Source organism: Bufo gargarizans, chromosome 2 (assembly GCF_014858855.1).
Source record: "Bufo gargarizans isolate SCDJY-AF-19 chromosome 2, ASM1485885v1, whole genome shotgun sequence".
NCBI classification, from domain to species: domain Eukaryota; kingdom Metazoa; phylum Chordata; class Amphibia; order Anura; family Bufonidae; genus Bufo; species Bufo gargarizans.
In genome coordinates this window covers 26,265,215-26,288,472 of record NC_058081.1, presented here as the reverse complement: position 1 = coordinate 26,288,472, position 23,258 = coordinate 26,265,215, and positions in this window count along the sequence as shown.

Below are 23,258 nucleotides of genomic sequence, written 5' to 3'. Positions count from 1 at the left end.
CGATTCTGACTCCAAGCTGGCCTGGCCGTGCGGAGGCAAGCGGATCCGTCCAGAGTTACAATGTAAGTTAATGGGGACAGATCCGTTTGAAGATGACACAATATGGCTCAATCTTCAAACGGATCGGTCCCCCATTGACTTTCAATGTAAAAGTCTGGACGGATCCGTTCAGGCTAATTTCACACTTAGACATTTTTTGACAATATAATGCAGACGGATCCGCTCTGAACGCTAGTGTGAAAGTAGCCTTAGCTGTTGTTAAGATATTTCTAAACATAATGGTAGAATATCAAATTGGAGCAAGTCAACCTCAAAACAGACCATACTAGTGTGGCAAGTTCACCATTGACTACCATGTTTTTATGGACACTTGATACAGAAAATTTTGTGATCAAAGAAGGTATATATAACAGTATTTATTTCCGTGGGTCCAGTAGACTTGGTAACCCAGATTGCTATGGAAATACAGTAAAACACATCTGGTTGCACTTATGTAGAGAATCTTATTTGTCATTTTGTAGGGTGCTCCAAAAAGCTGTTTGGACTAAAGTCACGGATTCAATGTGTGGTTGACAAACCTGCCATAAGTGTTCTGGACTTCCAAAGCTGTGGTATCCAAAAATATATGTACTGTGTGAAGGAATGCACAATCTTCCATGCTAATATATCAGATCTGAAATAACAATGAGTGTGAAATCTAAAGACCAGACACAGTAGAATTGGAAGCAGGCATATGGCGTCAAGTAGAATCGGCCAAATATGTCTGACAACCATATGTTGATTTGAGTGTAGAAATTATATGGCGTAAAGTATTTTTTAAGGTTCCCATTAAGACACACCAACAATGTTTAAGTTGATGTCAACTTTTTGAAAAACATCAGTAGAAGACAATTGCTCCAGTCGTTGAGGTTTCAATACATGCTTCTCCCATCTTATAAGCCTCTCAACCAACTATATTAGAAAAGGTTAGGGCTGGGAAAGGTTCCTGGTGGGCTGGTTACACAGTGACCTGGACTTCTTCTGTTAAAAATCAGTTTGCTGCAATTTGTACAAAAACACAGCAATACCAGTGTGCAGCAGATTGTGCAGAATTTTGCTAGCAAAAATAGGTGAAGGATCTTTGGTGACATCATAGTCACATGGCAAGGTCCTGCACAAGCACCACAGAGGAGGAAGGACACAAACTGGAAGAACCTGGAAAAGGTCATTCTGTGAAAGTAAGAAAAAGGGGAGAAGAATGGCAAAAAAAAGGGGTATTGAGTATATGGTGTATATGTGAGATTGAATGGGAAGCAGTCTTCATTAGAAAGGAGCATTGAGAACAGTCTTTATTGTTTTTGATGTGGAGCTGCACATGATGAACATGGGGAGCTATAGGACGCTTGTGTATGTAGTATCTTCATAAGAATTAAATAGAGGGGGTCTAGGATCATTTTTTGGGGACTGATTTGAGGTCCGAATTTGTTTAGGTGGTCTGGTCTGAGTAGGAAAGGGTGTGACAACATAAATCAAAATTTGTTGGGGAGCATGTTGCAACCTGCTACTCCTCAATTATGAGAGTGGGCGGTAATACTGTGGGCTAGCAGGGTTTAGGAAAGCGTTTTAGTTGGCCTGATGAGTCCTGGTGAGGTCACCTTGTTATCCCTGGCTACTATCATAGTACTGTAGTTCTTCTGCCTAATACTAAAGAGTCCAAGGGAATTGTTAATGAAGTCATATTTTCACATGACCAGCATGACCATATCTTAAAGCATAGTTGATGTCAACACACCACCATGTACCACACATGCAAGGTTCTCAAGTGGTGTAGCCAAAGCAGGTTATTTGTGTGGTTATGGGCAGCCTGGTGGATAGACGGTTAACATTGTTGGCTTTCAGCCTAGGAGTCTGCAGTCAAATCCAACCAAAGGAAACATGTGCATGGAGTTTGTATCAGGGGCGTAGCGGGGGGGGGGGGGGGGGGGCCGTTGCCCCGGGTGCCAAATTGTAGGGGGCGCCAGGCAGAAGGCAGTAAAATGAGGGTGATGGAAGCCTATGGCTCCCATCCCCTCCGTTCCGCCTGGCATGAAACTTTAATACGCAGTAGAGCGGCGCAGGAGTCCAGGAGATCGCGATTATATGACCGTGACCTCCTGCGCCGGGTCTCGCGAGATGACTCAATGACGTGATGACGCGGCGCAGGAGGGCACGGTGATGTGTTCCTGACCGCCTGCGTCGGGATGCCCAAGCAAAGACTGCAAGAGGTGATGAAGAGAGGTGAGTACTTTTTATTTTTCTTATGTAAGTACTGGGGGCCATACTGGGGGCACTATGGAGGTGGCCAGTATATTTAAAGAATGGGTACCGTTTTATATTATACAGAGGGGCCATGATACATTATACAGAAGGCCATTATATATTATAATTATACAAGGGGCCATTATATATTAGAATTATACAAGGGGGCCATAATATATAATAATTATACAGAGGGCCCATTATTAATAGCCTCTCTGTATAACTATAATATATAATGGCCCCTTGTATAATTATTATTTATTATGGCCCCTCTGCTTAACTATAATATATAATGGCCCCTCTGTATAATTATTATTTATTATGGCCCCTCTGTATAATTATTATTTATTATGGCCCCTCTGTATAACTATAATATATAATGGCCCCTCTGTATAACTATAATATATAATGGCCCCTCTGTATATTATATATAGTGACCCCTCTGTAATATTAGGATATATAATGGCCCCCTCTGTATTAATATTATATATATATATAATGCCCCTCTGTATAATTATTATATATAATGACCCCTCTGTAATATTAGGATATATAATGGACCCTCTGGATAATTACTATATATAATGGCCCATTATATATCCTAATGTTACAGAGGGGTCATTATACAGAGTGGGGCATTATATATAATAATAATAACTAACATTAATAAAACTCTGCAGACATGTGACGCGGCTGAAAGAAGGTGTCATGGCGGTCTAATCTCTGAATGAAGACGCTGAGGAAAGTCTACATCACAGGAGACGTCACTGGATGGATGAGGTATGTGCTGCTGTATTATACTGTATATTTTGTAGTGATGTATGCAATGTCCAAACACATATTTGTTATACGGTAGGGTTGGGGGGGGGGGGGTGGATTGAGAATTTGGCGCATCCCTGCTGCATCCTGGCCCCAGACTTCAGGTCACACGGTGCATGTTCTGAATTCTGGGGCCTTATACCCATCTACTACATCATCTGTACTTAGAGAGTTACCACCATGTTATCTGTGGTGTTACATAGGACTGCTACATTGGCTGTAAAAGGGGCGTGTCCACAGGTTGGGAGGGGGGGGGGCGCAATACATGGCTCGCCCCGGGTGCTGGCAACCCACGCTACGCCACTGGTTTGTATGTTCTTCATGTGTTTCCTCCGATCACAGCGCCGTGGAATATGTTGGTAATATGTAAGCCATGGAAATAAATAAAGACGGATAAAAAAGAAGCCGCTCAGAAGTCAGAACTGTGGAGAAGTTGTTGGATGTGATGTATTGTGTTTTACTGTATATTCTACACATCTCACCCAATAAACCATACGGTATGCGTCATAAACACCACATTTTACACAAGAAAACACATGTTCTAGATAATGTCTAGGTTTATACAGTTTACGATCTGAGCTCTTCTGTCGGTCTGTCAGCTTAGTGGACAAGTAAGCCATGATAATCATGTTATGATGGAGAGGGACTCCATTTACTAAGCCGAGCCCGAGGAGCAGCTCCTCAGATCTACCAGAACGTTCAAATAACTATAGCATGATATTTTTGTTAAGTGTAACGTAAAGGGGCTTTACAGATTAAAGATATTGATGACCCGCACCCCGACAAATTGCTGTTCCTTACAGCCTTACAACCTCTAGCGTTGGAACTAGCTCTTCGAATAGATCCGGAAACCTAGTGCCATTTAAAGTGTGGTGGCCATGGTGGGCTACTGCGGCTCAACTCTTATTCAAGTGAAGTGGGGATCAGTGGGGTGCAGAGTGTCGGCACCCCATGAGCGAATATTGTTAACCTATCCTGAGGATAGGTCATCACTATCACTACCCGGAAAAACCCTTAGTCTTTTCTTTACACATTGGCAATCATTTACAAAGGCTTAACATCTGTTTTTTGGTGTACAAAAGTAGAAAAAAATTGGTTCAAACTTTTAGCAATTTTTTTTATGAATGATGATGCTCCCACTTTTTCAAAAATGTGAGTGGTGCTTAGTGGAAGGGTTAGAGACAATGCAGTCTGTCTCATTTAAAATAATTTACACAAAAAAACTGAGGTAAATTACAGCTGACGCCTACATCAGCTCCAGCACATGGACCTTACATGCATTGCAAAGTGCAATTTTTTAAAACTTTTTTTACATGTGTTTTTTTATGTATATTTTTTCTTTTTGTATTCTTTTTTCCTGTAGCAGCATTTATGGGAAAACTCCTGAGAAATAGTCATACCCATAGCTTATTGTGGCCTTATCTTTTTTCTGCTCCTGCCATATCGTGAAATGGAAACATGGATGGCGCTGACCCTAAGTTCTTCCTCATGGTGGATCATTTTCATGTTGCTGATGGCGGTCTGTGATCCATCACTCACTTGGACACTATCTGCTGAGCAGTAGCCATTAAAGTGTAAACTGAGCCTAGTAACCATGTATATATATCAATATGCTAATCTGTCGTTTGTCGTGTGGTGTTGTTGTGCGGATGCTCAGGTGTCCTCGGAGTCTACGGTCAGGACATGATGAATGGACATCAGATATTTCTGCAATACATTGCCAAACCTCTAGTTTAAATAAACTCAGATTTCATAGTGGACGGTTTATCAGAATAATTAGACTTTGATCTCTGATAATAAATTATTTTTACATATAGTTGGGGAGATTTATGAAACTGGGTTGGTCCACAAAATAACATTTTAAATATTTCAAACCAGCACTAAATTAATCTGTAATTGCCTGTAATTAAAAATTCTGTAGAGCTACTGAGTTATTGATTAAAAAAAGTATCTGCGTATCGCCACCTCCTGTTTGTTTTTTGAATTTTTTCTCTGTCTACTTCATTGAGGTGGTCGCACATGCTCAGTTCTATCCTTCTGCCACCAGGTGTATCTAATGTTAGAAAGCTTTGACAGTTACAAGGAAAGAGCTGCAGCAGAAAGGACGTGCCTCCTAAGAAAGGACACACAAAGGGCAAGGTCTGGGGCACAGTGATATTGTATCACGAGCGGATTGACCATAGACCATACAGGGAAATTTCCTGGTGGGCCGATGCACAGGGGGCCGCCCAAGCCCCAATCTCTGCCGCTGGCTGGGTACATAATACGCTATAAGTGGTAATTAACTCTGTGAGAATCAGGTACTCATGTACCTGGCCAGCGACATACCCTCCTGAATTCAACTATGTCCCGCATCCCACCTAAGCACCCTGCTCATAGACAACTGGAAGAGGAGGGGAGAAAATGGCCTCTATTGATGGCCACCACCAGGGCCGGCGTCATAACCCGGCATCCCCGGGCAAGTGCCGGGGCCCAATGCTCCTGGGGGGGCCCACTGAGCTGCTATGAGCACTTCCATCAATACAGATGGAAGCTCTCACTGCTGTCACTTCACTTACGCAGTACCCCTTTGGTGGGGCCCTCTGAGCTGCAGAGACTCAGGACACGCCCCCTCTACACAGGACACGCCCCCTCTACACAGGACACGCCCCCTCTACACAGGACACATGCTGCCTGAGGCGAGAGACCGGAGGGCTGGAGCTGGAGCAGAGAAGTGTGTAGACAGTCTGTGAGTGAGTCTGCACTGTGACTGTCTCTTGTCTGTGGGACAGAAGGAAAGGGGGGGGGGGGGGGGGACTCTTCGATCGGCTGCTGGATGCTGCTTCATTCTATTTAGTTGTATTACTGTTTCATTAAGCAGTTTGCCTCCATGATAACTGCCCCCCCCCCCTCACATATCCTGTCCTATCTCATCCTCATGGGGCCCCTGCTGTCTCCTTTCCTCCCTCATGTATCCAGAGCTCCTGTTTCACCCTCCTATCTCCTATTGCTGCCCTGCACAGACCTCCTGCCCCGACTTCTTGTATGAATCCCCTCAGAGCCCCTTCCCCCTACTTGCTGTGTCCACCCCTCCTGTCCACCCAGGGCCCCTGTCTCACTCCTCTGCCTCTCATTATGGTGGCATCTGAACAGCATTCACCATAAGGACCTTCTAACGTCACAGGGTCATGTGACTGTGCCCCTTTATACCCTGCATTGTGCCATCTTACCACACCCTGTGCAGTGCCCATAGTCATTCCCTGTACTGTGCCCTCTTATACCCTTTATCCGGTCACTGTATGGTGGTTTTATCATTGTATGGCGGTGTTATCACTATATGGCGGTGGTATCCAATAACTGCATGGCCATAACTGTATCCTCTTCCCTGCCCACACCACTTTTTTTAGACCTGGCACCACGACCGTGTGCTGGCCATGTCAGTGCTGCAGACTGCAAATTGCGATCCACAATGCACGGGCACCGACTGTGGAGCAGCCGCATGCGGATCGTGGGTCCACGATCCGTCTGTTCTGCAAAACGATAGAGCAAGTTCTATTTTTTTTGCGGAACGGAAGCACGGAACGGAGTGCTTCCGTTCAGTGCTAACGTTCTGTTCCACACCGCATCTCTGGATTTGCGGACCCATTCAAGTTAATGGGTCCGCATCCGTGATGAGGAGTGCACACGGCCGGTGCCCTGTGTGCAAGAGGCCTAAGGCTAGCTGCACACAGCTGCGATTTTGAAAACAGAAAATCTGCTCAGTTTTTCACATAGATTTCTGTGCTTTCCTGCACCAAAAACTGCATGTGTTACTTGTGGCCTTTGGTGCGGATTTTCCGCATATCTCCTCCTTGCATTGAAAAGGGTGAAATCCGCACAAAAGAGCCACAAAAAGAATTGATATGCCTCTGATTTCAAATCTAAACAGCAGGTCAATTTCCGTATGGGAAAAAAAATCCAATCTCATTTATTTTGCTGGTACTTTATTATGCCTCATTCAAAGAGTCAGTGTTTGGTCAGTGATTTCCATCAGTGATTTTCAGCCCAAACCAGGTGTAGCTATAAACACAGAACAGGGGCAGATCTTTCCTTTAGGGCTCATGCACACGGCTGTTGCCCGGATTGCGGCCCGCATACAGGGGGTCCGCAATACACAGGCATTGGCTGTGTGCACCCTGCACCATGGATCGCGGACCCATTCTCTTCAATGGGTCCGCAATCACTGAGATGCAGAACAGAGGCACTGGTTTGGAACCCCACGGATGGTGTTTCTGGCCGTGCCTCCGCACCGCAAAAAAGTACAACTTTTTTGCGGTGCGGACTGTTGGATGCAGATCGTGGACCCCATTCAAGTGAATGGGTCCACGATCTGCATGCGGCTGCCCCACGGTCGTGCCTGTGCATTGAGGACCGCAGCACGGGCCCGGCCGGCACACGGCCGTGGGTATGAGCCTTATCTTATGTCTGTGGAGGCTCCAATCCTGGTTTTGGCTCACATGATGGAAATCACTGACCAAAACACTGACTTATGAATGAGGCTTTTACTCTTCTTTGTTTCCGCAAGAGAATCCGTGTGGGGAAAAATGTGTGATCCGCAACATGTACAGGTACCCTAAATCTGCCCACTATCTTCTCAACGTTTATAAGCATTTGCTGAACACATTTAATGTTAAACGAGTTTTATTTTGTTTTGTTTTTACTGGCATTTTGGTGGTGTTTTTATTTTTTTCATGTATTCCTGCTGCACTTTGTACTATGTGCTTTCTAAGTCCTGTGGAGATGCTTATGGGGGGAAAAAAGCGCCACACCTAGAGCCTTCTAAATTTTGTAAGGGGTGGGATGGGGTAACTATCTGTATGAGACCTAATAGGGTATACGTATATGGTGTGTATTATGCGCTGCTTTTTGTTCGGAAAATCGGCAGTGTAATACTGTACCAGCTGAGGAGATGGTATTTTTATATTAACTCATATTAAAATCTCATGTGCATAAGGACCTTCTAACGTCACAGGGTCATGTGACTGTGCCCCCCACCCCGTACTGTGCCCCTTTATACCCTGCATTGTGCCCTCTTACCACACCCTGTGCAGTGCCCATAGTCATTCCCTGTACTGTGCCCTCTTATACCCTTTTATCCGGTCACTGTATGGTGGTTTTACCATTGTATGGTGGTGTTATCACTATATGGCGGTGGTATCCAATAACTGCATGGCCATAACTGTATCCCCTTCCATGTCCACACCACTTTTTTAGACCTGGCATGAGCGGGAAAAGATACAGATTGCGGTGCTAAGGACCTTTGCGCCACAATCTGTGTCAGAAATACGCCTAACATAGACGTATTTCTATATAATAAATGACCACCTAATTGTATTATTATTCGGGGGTAGGGCTAATAGCGTTATATTATGTAGACTCTAGTGTGTTTTACTGTGCCCTGTATTTCCCAGTAGAAAATGATCCTTGGGAAGCACAGTCCTCACCCCTGACCACCAGGACCAGGTAGCGCTCTGTCAGTACATGGCGGCCCCCCTCCGCCACGCTGCTCCGCTGTGTACTGGGGCTTATTCTGACACTAGGGCTGGGTTCACATCCCATTTGTGCCATCCATTTAATGTATACCAAAAATGTATGCCTTAACAGATGCCTTAGACTGATGCCGCACAGTGGCGTCCAATCACCATACAATCCTCAGACTGATGCCGTACAGCGGCGTCCGGTCACCGTACAATCCTCAGACTGATGCCGTACAGTGGCGTCCGGTCACCATACAATCCTCAGACTGATGCCGTACAGTGGCGTCCGGTCACCATACAGTTCCATTGTAAAAAACCATATACGTTAACGTATGCATTTTTTACTTGACTCTGCAGGATACAAAAACGTGGAGTGCTGCACATTTGTATACATCAAACCGATAGGAAAAACGTGATGTGAACACACATTGGGGGGGAGGGGGGGGGGGGCGCACTAAAATTTGCTGTGGGGCCCAGTCAGTTCTAGCTACATCACTACACATCTCCTTCTCTCCTCCAGGCCTGGCTCACTGCTGCAGCGGCCGCCGGAGAGAAGGAGCGCAGGGAGCTGCGGTTAGTGAATGACAGGACCACCAGCTCCCCTGCAATGATAGGTATGTGAGGGGGCCACTGGGGGGGTCATTCATCACACTGTGAGGGCCCCTTACACAGTATAATGACTCCCAGTGCCCCCCATTTAGTATAATGATCCCCATTGACCCTCCATTTAGCATAATGACCACCAGAGCCCCCATTAAATATAATAACCCCTCGTGCCCCCTCCATACAGTATAACCCCCAGTGTGGGGGCGACTGGGGGTCATTATTCTGAATGGAGGGTCACTGTGGGGTCATTATACTGTGAGGGCCCTTTACATAATATAATGACCCCCAGTGTCCCCCATTTAGTATAATGATCACCAATGACCCTCCATTCAGTATAATGACCCCCAGAGCCCCCTCCATACAGTATTCCCCCAGTGTGGGGGCTACTGGGGGTCATTATTCTGAATGGGGGCGACTGGCGGTCATTATTCTGAATGGGGGGCAACTGGGGGTTATTATTCAGAATGCCGGGCCACAGGTGGTCATTATACAGTGGGGGGGGGGGAAATTGGGGGTTCATTATACTGTGTGAAGGGCCACTAGTAGTCATTATACTGTGTGAAGGGCCACTAGTAGTCATTATACTGTATAGGGGCCACTGGGGGTCATTATACAGTGTGGGAGCCACAGGGGGACATGTCAATGTAAAAAAATGCCTCATGGGGGCCCACTGGGATTTATCGCCCAAGGGTCCACATGAACCTGGAGCCGGCCCTGGCCACCACAGAGGGACAGATTTTGGGCCAACACACTCTGCCTCTGCTGCTGTCACCATTTACTTGATATGACTGGATGCACGGGGCTTTATTCTTGTCTACTTCAAAAGGGGATGCTCATGATTTAGATTTAAGTAGACCGATTCCAAAAATCAGCAAAAAAATAACCCCTGGAAAAGTATAGTACTAAGAGTCATAGGAATGGTCATTACTCATTACTATGCATATACTGTAATTCCAGTATGGAAGAAGACTCTTTTGTATTATACTTTGAATTGCAGAAGTCAGTTTCATGTCCATAAAATATTAATGGGATTTTTTTGCAGGAGGTCCCGTGTGCCAAATCCTTGGATATGGCGCCAGTTCAAATTCTGATGAAAACAACATGGCTTGTATTATTCCATCAAGATAAACATTTGTCTTTAATGGTTCAAAAAATGAAAGGTGAGGACCTTAGATAATATGTAAAGCCCAGGAATCTGAGCCATTTCATAAGGGATGTATTATACCTACAGATTTTCTGACCAATCATTGGTCTGAAGGCCGTTTGCACTCACAGATCTTCTGTCATAAACACCAACTATTGGTCTGATTGGACAGAAATTGGTCAGATAACCTGTCATACAGCCCTTAAACCTAAATACTAGACAAATGACCATGGTTTTGGTGAATATTTTATTCATGAAGACCACTAACATGCTTTTCAATATATTTTTGCAGATCCCATGTGAGTGTCTGGAAGCCACGTCCTATCATAAATCCAAATCTGAATTGACAATGATTTGAAGGCAAGTAAGGAGCATACGAGTACTCAAACATCTCATCCATCACTTTCTTTAAAAGGTAGAGAACTATGTAAGAGGGTTGTCTGGTTTTGGATGATGCTAATCATTCAGAATTGCATTGATGGGGCTGAATACTGATTCCCCCAACAAAAATAACCTGGTCATCCTTGTTATGCATGGATGAACCAGGTTCTGTAGAGAAGAAGTTCCTCCTGGTAGCTTTCCACTAAGCCTAGTAGAAGGGATGGACATGTGAGGTTGTCTAAGGCAGGGATGCCCAAACTGAGGCTCTCTAGCTGTTGAAAAACTACAACTCTCAGTATGCCCTGATAGCTGTAGGCAGTCCAGGCATGATGGAAGTTTTAGTTTTGCAACAGCTGTAGGGCCGCAGGTTGGGCATCCCTGGTCTAAGACATTTGTACATACACAAAAACTTATTTTTGTATGGCTTTTTTAGGGCTTGTAAAGCTTGGTTTTTGTAAATGCTTGGTTTTTACAAGCATTTTTGGGTGGCTTTCTTATTATTATTATTAAACCTCCATTAATTTTTCAAGCTGTTTTTTATCCTTTACATGAGTCTATGGCAAAACACTAAGTCTAGAGCATGCTGTGTTTTCACCCCATGGACACAGAGAACAATAAGGATATGTTCATACGGTGGAAATAAACAATGGAAAAATCAAATGCATCTGCAGTGGAATGCACGCAGAAATCCAAGACTGATCCCACAGAATTGCAGTCTGTCATGCTGCGGATCTGCACACGGAGTAGCCTCATACAATTATTTAGAGGAGAAGTAAAAAAAAAATTCTCATGATTTGGATTTAAAAACTACAGTAGTGCGCAGTACACGTTTGAATACACATGGAAATTTTAACGTCTGAACACACCCTAAAATTGTGCAGTGCTGTGGTAACATCAGACTTCAATGTTTTTTGGAAAAAACAAAACAAAAACGCCAGGAAAAATATGTAATGAAGAAACAATGTGTGAAAACACTAAAATACACAGACTAATATACTTGGACATACATAACATGTATGGACACAAGAGATGGAAGAGTTCTTCGCATGGCCACCAGTTTAACTAGGCATAATGGAAAGCTACCAGAAGGAACATCTTCTCTACCAGAAGGTCCTAAACCATTTAGCTATATTCATACATAAAAAGGTATAGAGGGGTCTTTGTGATGGACTGAGCACAATATAGTTTTGCTAGATTATTGGTAGAACTTAAAGGGGTATTCCAGTTACAACAAGTTATTCCTTGGGGTGCTGCCTTTTTCATTCATCTCTCTGGGACTACTGGAGATAGCCAAGTGGAGTGCTCAGCTCACCCTGTCAGACCGCATCTTCAACCACTGGGCATGCTGAACCACAATTTTTTTTTAGGGAGAGGGGGCATAAGAAGCTATCATACTTTTCTGGCGGCAATTTATCTCACGAGAGCAGAGGACTGGACACGTTCGATTAATCCTTCTTCCATCTAACATCTACCATTAGGGGAGTTTTGGGACACCCCCATAACACATTAGAGAGGCAGCTGGTCCCATCTGTCATCTAATGTGTATATGAACCTTTAGGTTGGTAAAGACTTAAAATCTAAAAGCTGATGTTTGATTTCGAAGTGATAGTCTTAGCATGAGCAGCCCCTGTCTATGAAATGTCCTCCCACCGCCAACAAAACATGTGTGGTACTAATACCCAAATGATTAATAAAAAATATTACTGTCCAAGATTCATGCGATTCACGACCTGTTACTTTAAGAGAGTTGTGTAATAATTGTAAATAACTCATTTTTTTTCCCATGCATGCTTCATGTCTCAGTCCATCTACATCTTCCATAATAAAAAACAGCTCTGTGCGTGCAATGCTCTACTTGTCTATTATGTAAGCCAATAATAAAAAAAAAAGATTAATTAAAGGGGCTGTCCACTTTGGTAACAACTTTTCATATGGGATGCAGAGGGACCCTCAACAGAGAAAAACTTCATATTCATATCTCCAAGTATAAAAAACTTTTATAAATTAATAGTGCATATGAATATAAGAAACTTTCTAATATACAGTCAGGTCCAGAAATATTGAGACATCGACACAATTCTAACATTTTTGGCTCTATACACCACCACAATGAATTTGAAATGAAACGAACAAGATGTGCTTTAACTGCAGACGGTCAGCTTTAATTTGAGGGTATTTACATCCAAATCAGGTGATCGGTGTAGGAATTACAACAGTTTGCATATGTCCCACTTGTTAAGGGACCAAAAGTAATGGGACATAATAATAATCATAAATCAAACTTTCACTTTTTAATACTTGGTTGCAAATCTTTTGCAGTCAATTATAGCCTGAAGTCTGGAACGCATAGATATCACTAGATGCTGGGTTTTATGCCTGGTGATGATCTGCCAGGCCTCTACTGCAACTGTCTTCAGTTCCTGATTGTTCTTGGGGCATTTTCCCTTCAGTTTTGTCTTCAGCAAGTGAAATGCGTGCTCCATCGGATTCAGGTCAGGTGATTGACTTGGCCAATGTATAACATTTCACTTCTTTCCCTTAAAAAACTCTTTGGTTGCTTTTGCAGTATGCTTTGGGTCATTGTCCATCTGCACTGTGAAGCGCTGTCCAATGAGTTCTGAAGCATTTGGCTGAATATGAGCAGATAATATTGCCCGAAACACTTCAGAATTCATCCTGCTGCTTTTGTCAGCAGTCACATCATCAATAAATACAAGAGAACCAGTTCCATTAGCAGCCATACATGCCCACGCCATGACACTACCACCACCATGCTTCAATAATGAGGTGGTATGCTTAGGATCATGAGCAGTTCCTTTCCTTCTCCATACTCTTCTCTTCCCATAACTCTGGTACAAGTTGATCTTGGGCTCATCTGTCCATAGGATGTTGTTTCAGAACTGTGAAGGCTTTTTAGAGGTCGTTTGGCAAACTCTAATCTGGCCTTCCTGTTTTTGAGGCTCACCAAGGGTTTACATCTTGTGGTGAACCCTCTGTATTCACTCTGGTGAAGTCTTCTCTTGATTGTTGACTTTGACACACATACACCTACCTCCCGGAGAGTGTTCTTGATCTGGCCAACTGTTGTGAAGGGTGTTTTCTTCACCAGGGAAAGAATTCTTCGGTCATCCACCACAGTTGTTTTCCGTGGTCTTCCAGGTCTTTTGGTGTTGCTGAGCTCACCGGTGAATTCCTTCTTTTTAAGAATGTTCCAAACAGTTGTTTTGGCCATGCCTAATGTTTTTGCTATCTCTCTGATGGGTTGTTGTGTTTTTTCAGCCTAATGATGGCTTGCTTCACTGATAGTGACAGCTTTTTGAATCTCATCTTGAGAGGTGACAGCAACAGATTCCAAATGCAAATAGCACACTTGAAATGAACTCTGGACCTTTTATCTGCTCATTGTAGTTGGGATAATGAGGGAATAACACACACCTGGCCATGGAACAGCTGATAAGCCAATTGTCCCATTACTTTTGGTCCCTTAACAAGTGGGAGGCACATATGCAAACTGTTGTAATTCCTACACCGTTCTCCTGATTTGGATGTAAATACCCTCAAATTAAAGCTGACAGTCTGCAGTTAAAGCACATCTTGTTTGTTTCATTTCAACTCCATTGTGGTTGTGTATAGAGATGTCACGAACATAAAATTTTCAGTTCGTGAACGGCAAACGCAAATTTACGCAAATGTTCGCGAACGGGCAAACTGGGCGAACCGCCATAGACTTCAATAGGCAAGCAAATTTAATTTCAAACCCACAGGGACTCTTTCTGGCCACAATAGTGATGGAAAAGTTGTTTCAAGGGGACTAACACCTGGACTGTGGCATGCTGGAGGGGGATCCATGGCAAAACTCCCATGGAAAATTACGTAGTTGACGCAGAGTCGGGTTTTAATCCATAAAGGGCATAAATCACCTAACATTCCTAAATTGTTTGGAATAACGTAGTTTAAAACATCCAGTGTGTGTATACGATCAGGTATGATGTTGTATCGATCAGGTAGTGTAAGGGTTACGCCCGCTTCACAGTGACAGACCAACTCCCCGTTTAATGCACCGCAAACACCTGCAAAGAGTTGTCAATAGTTGACACACTCATGACATAAATTATATTCCTCTATGCGTCAATCTTGATGTAGTGATGACTGTGCTCATGCGCACGTTCGGGATATTACAGGCGATGGCAGTTTTTCAAAGCCTATGGTCGTGCTGAGGTAGTTCAGTGACAGTTAAGTGACCCAGAAAACAATGATTCTGCAGTGTGGGCCCATTGTTGTCCTAGTAGGCTTTAATGATCCCCTTAGATGATTACAAAGAAAATTAATGTTTTTTCTATGAAAAGTTATCCAGCCAATCGCTTTTGGTCTGTTCGCAATGAAGCAACGACCTTTACATCTGGGGTGTGCAAACATTGCCAACACACTCATAGGGCTGGTCGCTTCATTGTGATACGCAAGCCCCTTCACCACAACAAGGTACAGATCATGAAGGGGAATTGACACATGTATGTGCCTTTTTTTTGTTTTGGTTTTACAGCCACAGTGCAGCACCAGAGGCCCAAAAAATTTGGCATGTACACATGCCTGAAAAATCAGGTATTGTTGCAGCCGGCCGGAAAAATTGATGTTTTCCAGGCAGAAAGTGTACTAAAACATTGGAGCTTGAACCCTAGTTGGTGGCGGAGAAGTCACGCAAGTCATCCGGCATGCAGAATTTAAATACAGCAGCGTGGGGACCATTTTTAGCCCAAGGCATCTCATCAATAGAGGTGAGGCAATCTAGACTTTTTTGACCTAGGCGACTTCTTTTCTCAGTGACAATACCTCCTACTGCGCTGAAGGTCCTTTCTGACAGGACACTTAAAGCGGGGCAGGCCAGAAGTTCTATCACAAATTGGGATAGCTCAGGCCACAGGTCAAGCCTGCACACCCAGTAGTCAAGGGGTTCATCTCTCCTCAGAGTGTCGATATCTGCAGTTAAGGCGAGGTAGTCTGCTACCTGTCGGTCGAGTCGTTCTCTGAGGGTGGACCCCGAAGGGCTGTGGCGATGCGTAGGGCTTAAAAAGCTCTGCATATCCTCCATCAACAACACGTACATACCGCTCATTATCACTTGCAATGAGCGGTATGTACAGAATACGATTAATGTAGCATGTAACACGTAATGTAATGGAAGCATTGCGACGTACAAACATGATGTTACATAGCGAAAAACCCTTACAAGTAAAACATACATCATGTAGAGGTGGAGGACCACAACAATATCACTGGTGTACAGATGATGTATCTAGCTGTACCAAACCTTTCCCAAAACTAATGCTGTGCACTCCTAGTTAAGGAAACGTTGTTAGGAGGCTGTGGGTGGGCACAAACATCAAGGACACCCCAGGGGGGAGAACAGATACTGTGTAACTAGCAGGGATCAATGAAACAACTGAAGACACCCAAACTACTGGCCTACCTGGTGTCGCTCTGTAAGGGACTTGCTTCCAATGTTCCAACATCCAAAAGTGCCCCTCCATATATCACCCCACGTCAGGAAAACCCTTTAAGATTAACAACTTCTTCACCTGTGACTCCAACTATGTCGTCTACGCAATGAAATGTCCCTGTGGAATGGTGTATGTGGGAGAGACCACACAGAAAATACGCGACCGCATCTGCCGGCATAAAGCTGATATACGACGCAAAAACCTCTTCCTACCGGTTCCGGCACACTTCCACACAGCTGGCCATTCAGTTTCCCAACTCAGATTTCAGGTACTGGAACACATACCTATACCAAGGAGAGGGGGTAATCGTATTAAACTTCTTAAGACCGGGGAGGCATTCTGGATACACAGGGTAGAAAGCCTTGTACCTAAGGGGATGAACAGAGAGTACGAGATTCAGGATCTCTCCTAATACACTGTAGATTTCGTGTTACTGTTGTTACAGATCACATAGAATGGCTGTAATCCTGGGGCCACCATAGTCTCTGTATCCTTTGGGTATTTTGTCATTCCATTCCCTGCTTTCACCCCCATCCCATTTGTCGGGACCTATGTGTCATCACTCGCTCCCCGTACTTCAATTTATTTCTATTGAGCGTTATGGCACAGGCAAGGACTAAAGGAAACATCCAGGCATATATGAGAGCAGCTGATTAGCAATTGGACACAGCCATGCAGCAGCTTGCAGAGCAGGAGAAAATTAACCCGAGCAGTGCTGAAGACAGAGTTACAAGTCCTAATTCACAGACAAGACAGCGATGGCCATGAAGGTCATAGTAACAGCATTTATCTGCTTTATGACACATACAAACTGCAGTTTCTTAGCACTTTTGACTCTACTATAGCCAGTAACATAAGGCTTTACCACTGTTCAGAGTAAGGTAATAAACCACTTACTAGCCGACAGCAACCTCCTCATTCCTTCTTCTCTTTCCACAGACTTTTGTATGTCAGGCTAATGATGGGTACTACTAAACAAAAGAGGCTGAGTGAAGGAAAGGAGCAAGAAAGTATCCTGAGAAGCCCACGGGGAAGCATAATTCTTTAATAAGATATCTTACAAAGTTTCTTATATTCACTTCTACTACTAATTTCAGAAAACTTAAATTTATAACTGGAGATACACTTTAAAGGGAGTCTGTTACCAAGTTTTCATGTTTTGAAATGCTTATATAGCGTTTTTGCACACACACACGATTCTAACATTACCTTTGTTGTTTTCATCCCATCTAGTAAGGCTGAAAAAACGAGTTTAGAAAATGATGCAAATGAGGGCACACAAGTGCCCAGGTCCCTCGATGATCTTCACGCCTAACCCCTCCCTATTGTATTCTCTGGCCTGCCCTGTAATGGTCAAACATTATCCTCCTCAGTTCTCGCCTGCACACTTCACAACCTGGCCCAGCAGGTTGCCACAGCGTTAACCAGCACATGCGGATGCTCATGTCTATGCCTCTGCCCATAGTGGCATGCCTGGGCCAGGTGGTGAAGTGTGCAGGCAAGAACTGAGGAGGATAACGCAAGATCATTACAAGGTGGGCCAGAGGATACAATGGGGAACGGTTAGGCGGGCAGATCACCGAGAGGCCAGAAAGCCCCTCTTATTTGCATTTATAAACAAATTTTTTTCAGTTTTACTAGATGGGACAAAAACAACAAAAGTTATGTTAGAATCATGTATAATAACACTATATAAGCAGTCCAAAACATAAATGGTGTCCTCAGTGGATACATTTCATGAATGTGCCCCGGTGAACTTTCTTGAGCATTTACTCCAACTCTGTAAAATGGAACAGGGTCACAAGCACTTACTGTATGTCCTACAGATAGGTGCCCTTTAGGGTGCCAGACGCAAATGACACACAAACTACTTACCTTTTGCCCAGAGCATTATTGCAACACTTGTATAGGCCCAAAGGTGTGACTTGAAACTCCTGGGCCCCAATGATCCACAAGAATCACTTGGCATTTACAGTACTGATCTTGTTATTTAGGTCAGAAGGACATTTTTGGTTTTGTTTTGTTACAGATCAGTTGGATAAGTGGCAGATGTGGAACCACCATTCCAAATGATCGGTTGGACTTTGGACCAAACCTTAAGGATGTTATTCCAGCGCTCCCCTGGTGTTCAGCCTTTAACCCCTTTACAGGGATTTGGTCTTTGCCTCAGGGGAACGACCGGACCACTACCTCCTGAGATGGTCCCAATACACTTGGCATCTGACCTGCACCAGCGATCCAGGCATAAAGCAATACATGGAGAACAGGAATCCAAAGAGACATACAATCATAGGATACTGTTCAGACAGAACAACAGGAACCCTGAACAGGCAAGCCATCTCGGTGAGTCCACAACTTCTGTATCTCCTATGGCTACAACCCTGGACAGACAATTATAGTATTTTCTAGTTTATGTGTGTACTGCTTCATCATTTAATAATTGTAAATTAATTGTTCGTTTTTTTCATTGCATAAAACTTGAGGCTGATTGACCATTGACTTTACACGGGGAAATCCTGGGGGCTGGCAACCCTCAAAACTATTCAGTAGTTCTGAATATTGATGTTTTGTTCTACATATAGGGTTCTTTGTACTCTATATCTCTGTCACAACCAGACAGCTGAGAAGCTCTGACAGAAGCCTTTCAGAACCTCCTCCTTGAGTTTTCTTTGTTGTGGTGTTCAGTTCCTCATCTCGTTAGCCTCTCTCAGCTGTCATGTAGTTGGACTGATTGCTTCCCTTTAAATTCCTCCCCATAATGCATTACTGGGCGGCTTATACTTCTTCCTGGAGTGTGTGTGCATGCTGATCCTATTTCCCAGTCTGCTACTAAGTTAAGTGCTGTACATTTATCTGTTATTTTCTGTTTGCTGGATCCCAGGTGACCCTGACTCCCTCCGTGTCTTCTGTAGGGAGCCGGTGGTTGTGTCCCCTCACTATTGTAGGGTGTTCAGGTGTTATATAGTCGAGGTACGTGGATATGCAACCATCCACCTTTGGGATTTTTGCATAGGCTGAGCAGCCAGGGAAAGTGCCAGGTCTTGTGCAGGGGTCTCCCTTTTGGTTCCTTAGCTTTGGATCCAGTGAGTCATATATGCATGTTGCATTGTCTTGTTTCCTGTACACCGTCTGTGACATTATAAGCCGCCAAAACCGTCTCAAGCATGGATCCGGTTTCACTTTTGGCTGAACGCTTCCTGGGTCTTTCATTGGAGGTAGCTGATCTCCGTAAGACTTTTTCTCAGCTTCAAGTGACCGGTTCAGCTTGCGTTCATGGAGTTTGTTCTGAGCCTAAGATCTCGCTCCCGGATACGTTCTCCAGGGGTAGTGAGAATTTTATGCGTTTTAGAGAGGCTTGCAAACTCCATTTTCGCCTTCTTCCCCATTCCTCTGGTGATGAGGAACGGAGGTTGGGGATCATTATATCGCTGCTCAGGGGTAACGCTCAATCTTGGGCCTTTTCGCTGCCGGAGGGGGCACGGCCTCTCCGTTCAGTGGATGAATTCTTTTTAGCCCTGGGTCAGATATATGATGATCCAGATCGTATTGCTCTGGCTGAGTCTAGACTACGTCTATTATTCCAGGGTAAACAATCCGCAGAGATATACTGCTCAGAATTTCGGAGATGGGCAGCTGATACTGGTTGGAATGATGCTGCACTCCGAAGTCAATTTTGCCATGGTCTTTCAGAGGGATTGAAAGATGCATTTGCCTTTCATGAGAGGCCTATTTCCTTGGACTCTGCTATGTCTCAGGCCGTTCGTATTGACAGGCGTCTTAGAGAGAGAGGAGAGATATCTCCTTCCTGTCATACTCAGTCCCAGGACAGTGCAGCGGTCTCATTCTGTGCGCAGGGGTCTCGGTCGCTGTCAGCCCCTTCTGAGCAGGAGCCCATGCAGCTGGGGTTGATTGCTTCTGACAATAGAAGATTCAGCTCGCATGGGAGGGTTTGTTTTTGTTGTGGAGGTATAAATCATTTGGCAAATGTTTGTCCCTCTAGGAGATTCAGGCAGTTTTCTGGGAGTAATAAAGAAACAAACAGGAAAAAATCTTTTAAAAATGTTCCGTCTGTTACTATTGGCAGGGTTGAGGTGGAAATTGAAGGTTTTCAGTTTGCTTGTAGTTCCCGTTTTGTCCTGGCGCTAGAGAGCAAGAGCATTTTTTGTGAGATTTTTGTGGATAGTGAAGCAGCTGTCAATCTCATTGATAATCAATTTGCAATAACTCATGGTTTCCAGGTGCGCACTTTGGGAAAGGATATTCCTGTTTTTGCTATTGATTCCGCTCCACTTTCTCAGAAATCATTAAAGGGCATAGTTCACAATATCCGTTTAATTGTGAGTGATGCTCATGTTGAGGATGTGTCATGTTTCGTCCTTAGCGGTTTGCCTACTCCTCTAGTGTTGGGGCTACCCTGGCTCACTAAACATAACCCCACCATTGATTGGCAAGCGAGGCAAATAAATGGTTGGAGTGACTTTTGCAGAGAGAATTGCCTCACGACATCTGTTTCTGAGGTTGCTACTAAGACTGTACCATATTTTCGCTCTGAATTTTCGGATGTCTTCTCTGAGAGTGGAGTTCAGGATTTGCCCCCGCACAGGGAGTACGATTGCCCTATTAATCTCACCCTAGATGCCAAGCTGCCTAAATCTCGTTTATACAATCTTTCCCAACCTGAGAAGATCGTAATGCGTGCTTATATCTCTGAGAGTCTGAGAAAAGGACACATACGACCCTCAAAGTCACCTGTTGCCGCTGGTTTTTTCCTTTGTTAAGAAAAAAGATGGTTCTTTAAGACCTTGTCTGGATTTCAGGGAGCTGAACAGTATCACAATTCGTGACCCTTATCCGCTTCCTCTGATCCCAGACCTGTTTAACCAGGTTGTTGGGGCTAAAGTATTTTCCAAATTAGATCTAAGAGGGGCATACAACCTGGTCAGGGTCAGAGAAGGAGACGAATGGATGACGGCCTTCAATACCCCTGAGGGCCATTTTGAGAATGCCTTTTGGTTTGATGAATGCCCCAGCCGTTTTTCAGCATTTAGTGAACAGCATTTTTTATCATTTGATGGGAAAATTTGTATTAGTGTATTTGGATGACATTTTGATTTTTTCTCCTGATTTCAAGACTCATAAGGAACATTTACGTCAGGTCTTGCTCATCCTGCGGGAGAATAAAATATATGCGAAACTGGAAAAATGTGTGTTTGCGGTACCAGAAATTCAATTTCTGGGGTTTCTTCTCTCCGCTTCTGGTTTTCGCATGGACCCCGAGAAGGTCCGCACTGTGCTTGAGTGGGAGCTTCCTGAGAATCAGAAGGCGCTGATGCGTTTTTTTGGGCTTTGCCAATTATTACAGGAAGTTTATTTTGAATTATTCCTCTATTGTTAAACCACTCACTCATATGACCAGAAAGGGGGTAGATTTTTCTTCTTGGTCAGTAGAGGCGCGTAAGGCTTTTTCTAATATCAAGGAGAGTTTTGCTTCCGCTCCCATCTTGGTGCAACCAGATATTTCTTTACCCTTCATAGTTGAGGTTGATGCTTCTGAGGTGGGTGTGGGGGCGGTCTTGTCTCAGGATTCCTCTCCTGCCAAATGGCGACCGTGTGCCTTTTTCTCTAAAAAACTCTCCTCCGCAGAGAGAAATTACGATGTGGGAGATAGGGAATTGTTGGCCATCAAGTTGGCTTTTGAGGAATGGCGCCATTGGCTAGAGGGAGCCAGACACCCTATTACCGTATTTACTGACCATAAAAATCTGGCCTACTTGGAGTCAGCCAAGCGTCTGAACCCGAGACAGGCCAGATGGTCTTTGTTCTTTTCTAGGTTTAATTTTGTTGTCACGTTCCGCCCTGGAGTTAAGAATGTGAAGGCAGATGCCCTGTCACGTTGTTTTCCAGGAGGCGGGAATTTTGAAGACCCGGGTCCCATTTTGGCTGAAGGTGTGGTGGTCTCTGCTCTTTTTTCTGAATTGGAGGCAGAGGTGCAGGCAGCCCAGTCAGAGGCTCCTGATCTTTGTCCTCCTGGGAGGTTGTTTGTGCCTCTCGCTTTAAGACACAAGATTTTTAAGGAACACCACGATACGGTCCTTGCTGGGCACCCGGGGGCAAGAGCCACACTGGATCTCATCACTCGGAGATTCTGGTGTCCTGCGCTTCATAAGTCGGTTGAGGGTTTTGTGGCAGCCTGCGAGACCTGCGCTAGTGCCAAAGTCCCTCATTCACGGCCATCAGGTCCTCTCCTTCCCTTACCCATTCCTTCCTGTCCTTGGACACATCTGTCCATGGACTTCATAACGGACCTGCCTCGTTCCTCGGGGAAGATTGTGATTCTGGTGGTGGTGGACCGTTTTAGCAAAATGGTGCATTTCATCCCTTTTCCTGGTTTGCCCAATGCTAAGACGCTGGCGCAGGCATTTATTGATCACATTGTCAAATTGCACGGTATTCCTTCAGACATAGTCTCTGATAGGGGCACGCAGTTTGTTTCCAGATTCTGGAAGGCTTTCTGTTCTCGCTTGGGGGTTCGGTTGTCATTCTCTTCTGCTTTCCACCCGCAGTCGAATGGCCAGACAGAGCGCGTCAATCAGAATCTGGAGACATATCTGCGCTGTTTTGTGGTGGAGAATCAAGAGGATTGGTGTTCTTTTTTGTCCCTTGCTGAGTTTGCTTTGAATAACCATCATCAGGAGTCCTCTGATAAGTCACCATTTTTTGGTGCATATGGGTTTCATCCGCAGTTTGGGACTTTCTCGGGAGAGGGGTCTTCTGGTTTACCTGATGAGGACAGATTCTCCTCGTCTTTGTCATCTATTTGGCAGAAGATTCGGGATAATCTAAAGAGCATGAGTGAGAGATATAAGCGTGTGGCAGATAAGAGACGTGTGCTTGGTCCGGACGTGAATGTTGGTGATCTGGTGTGGTTGTCTACCAAGAATATCAAATTGAAGGTTCCCTCCTGGAAGTTGGGTCCTAGGTTTATTGGGCCTTACAAAATCCTGTCTGTCATCAATCCTGTTGCCTACCGTCTTGATCTTC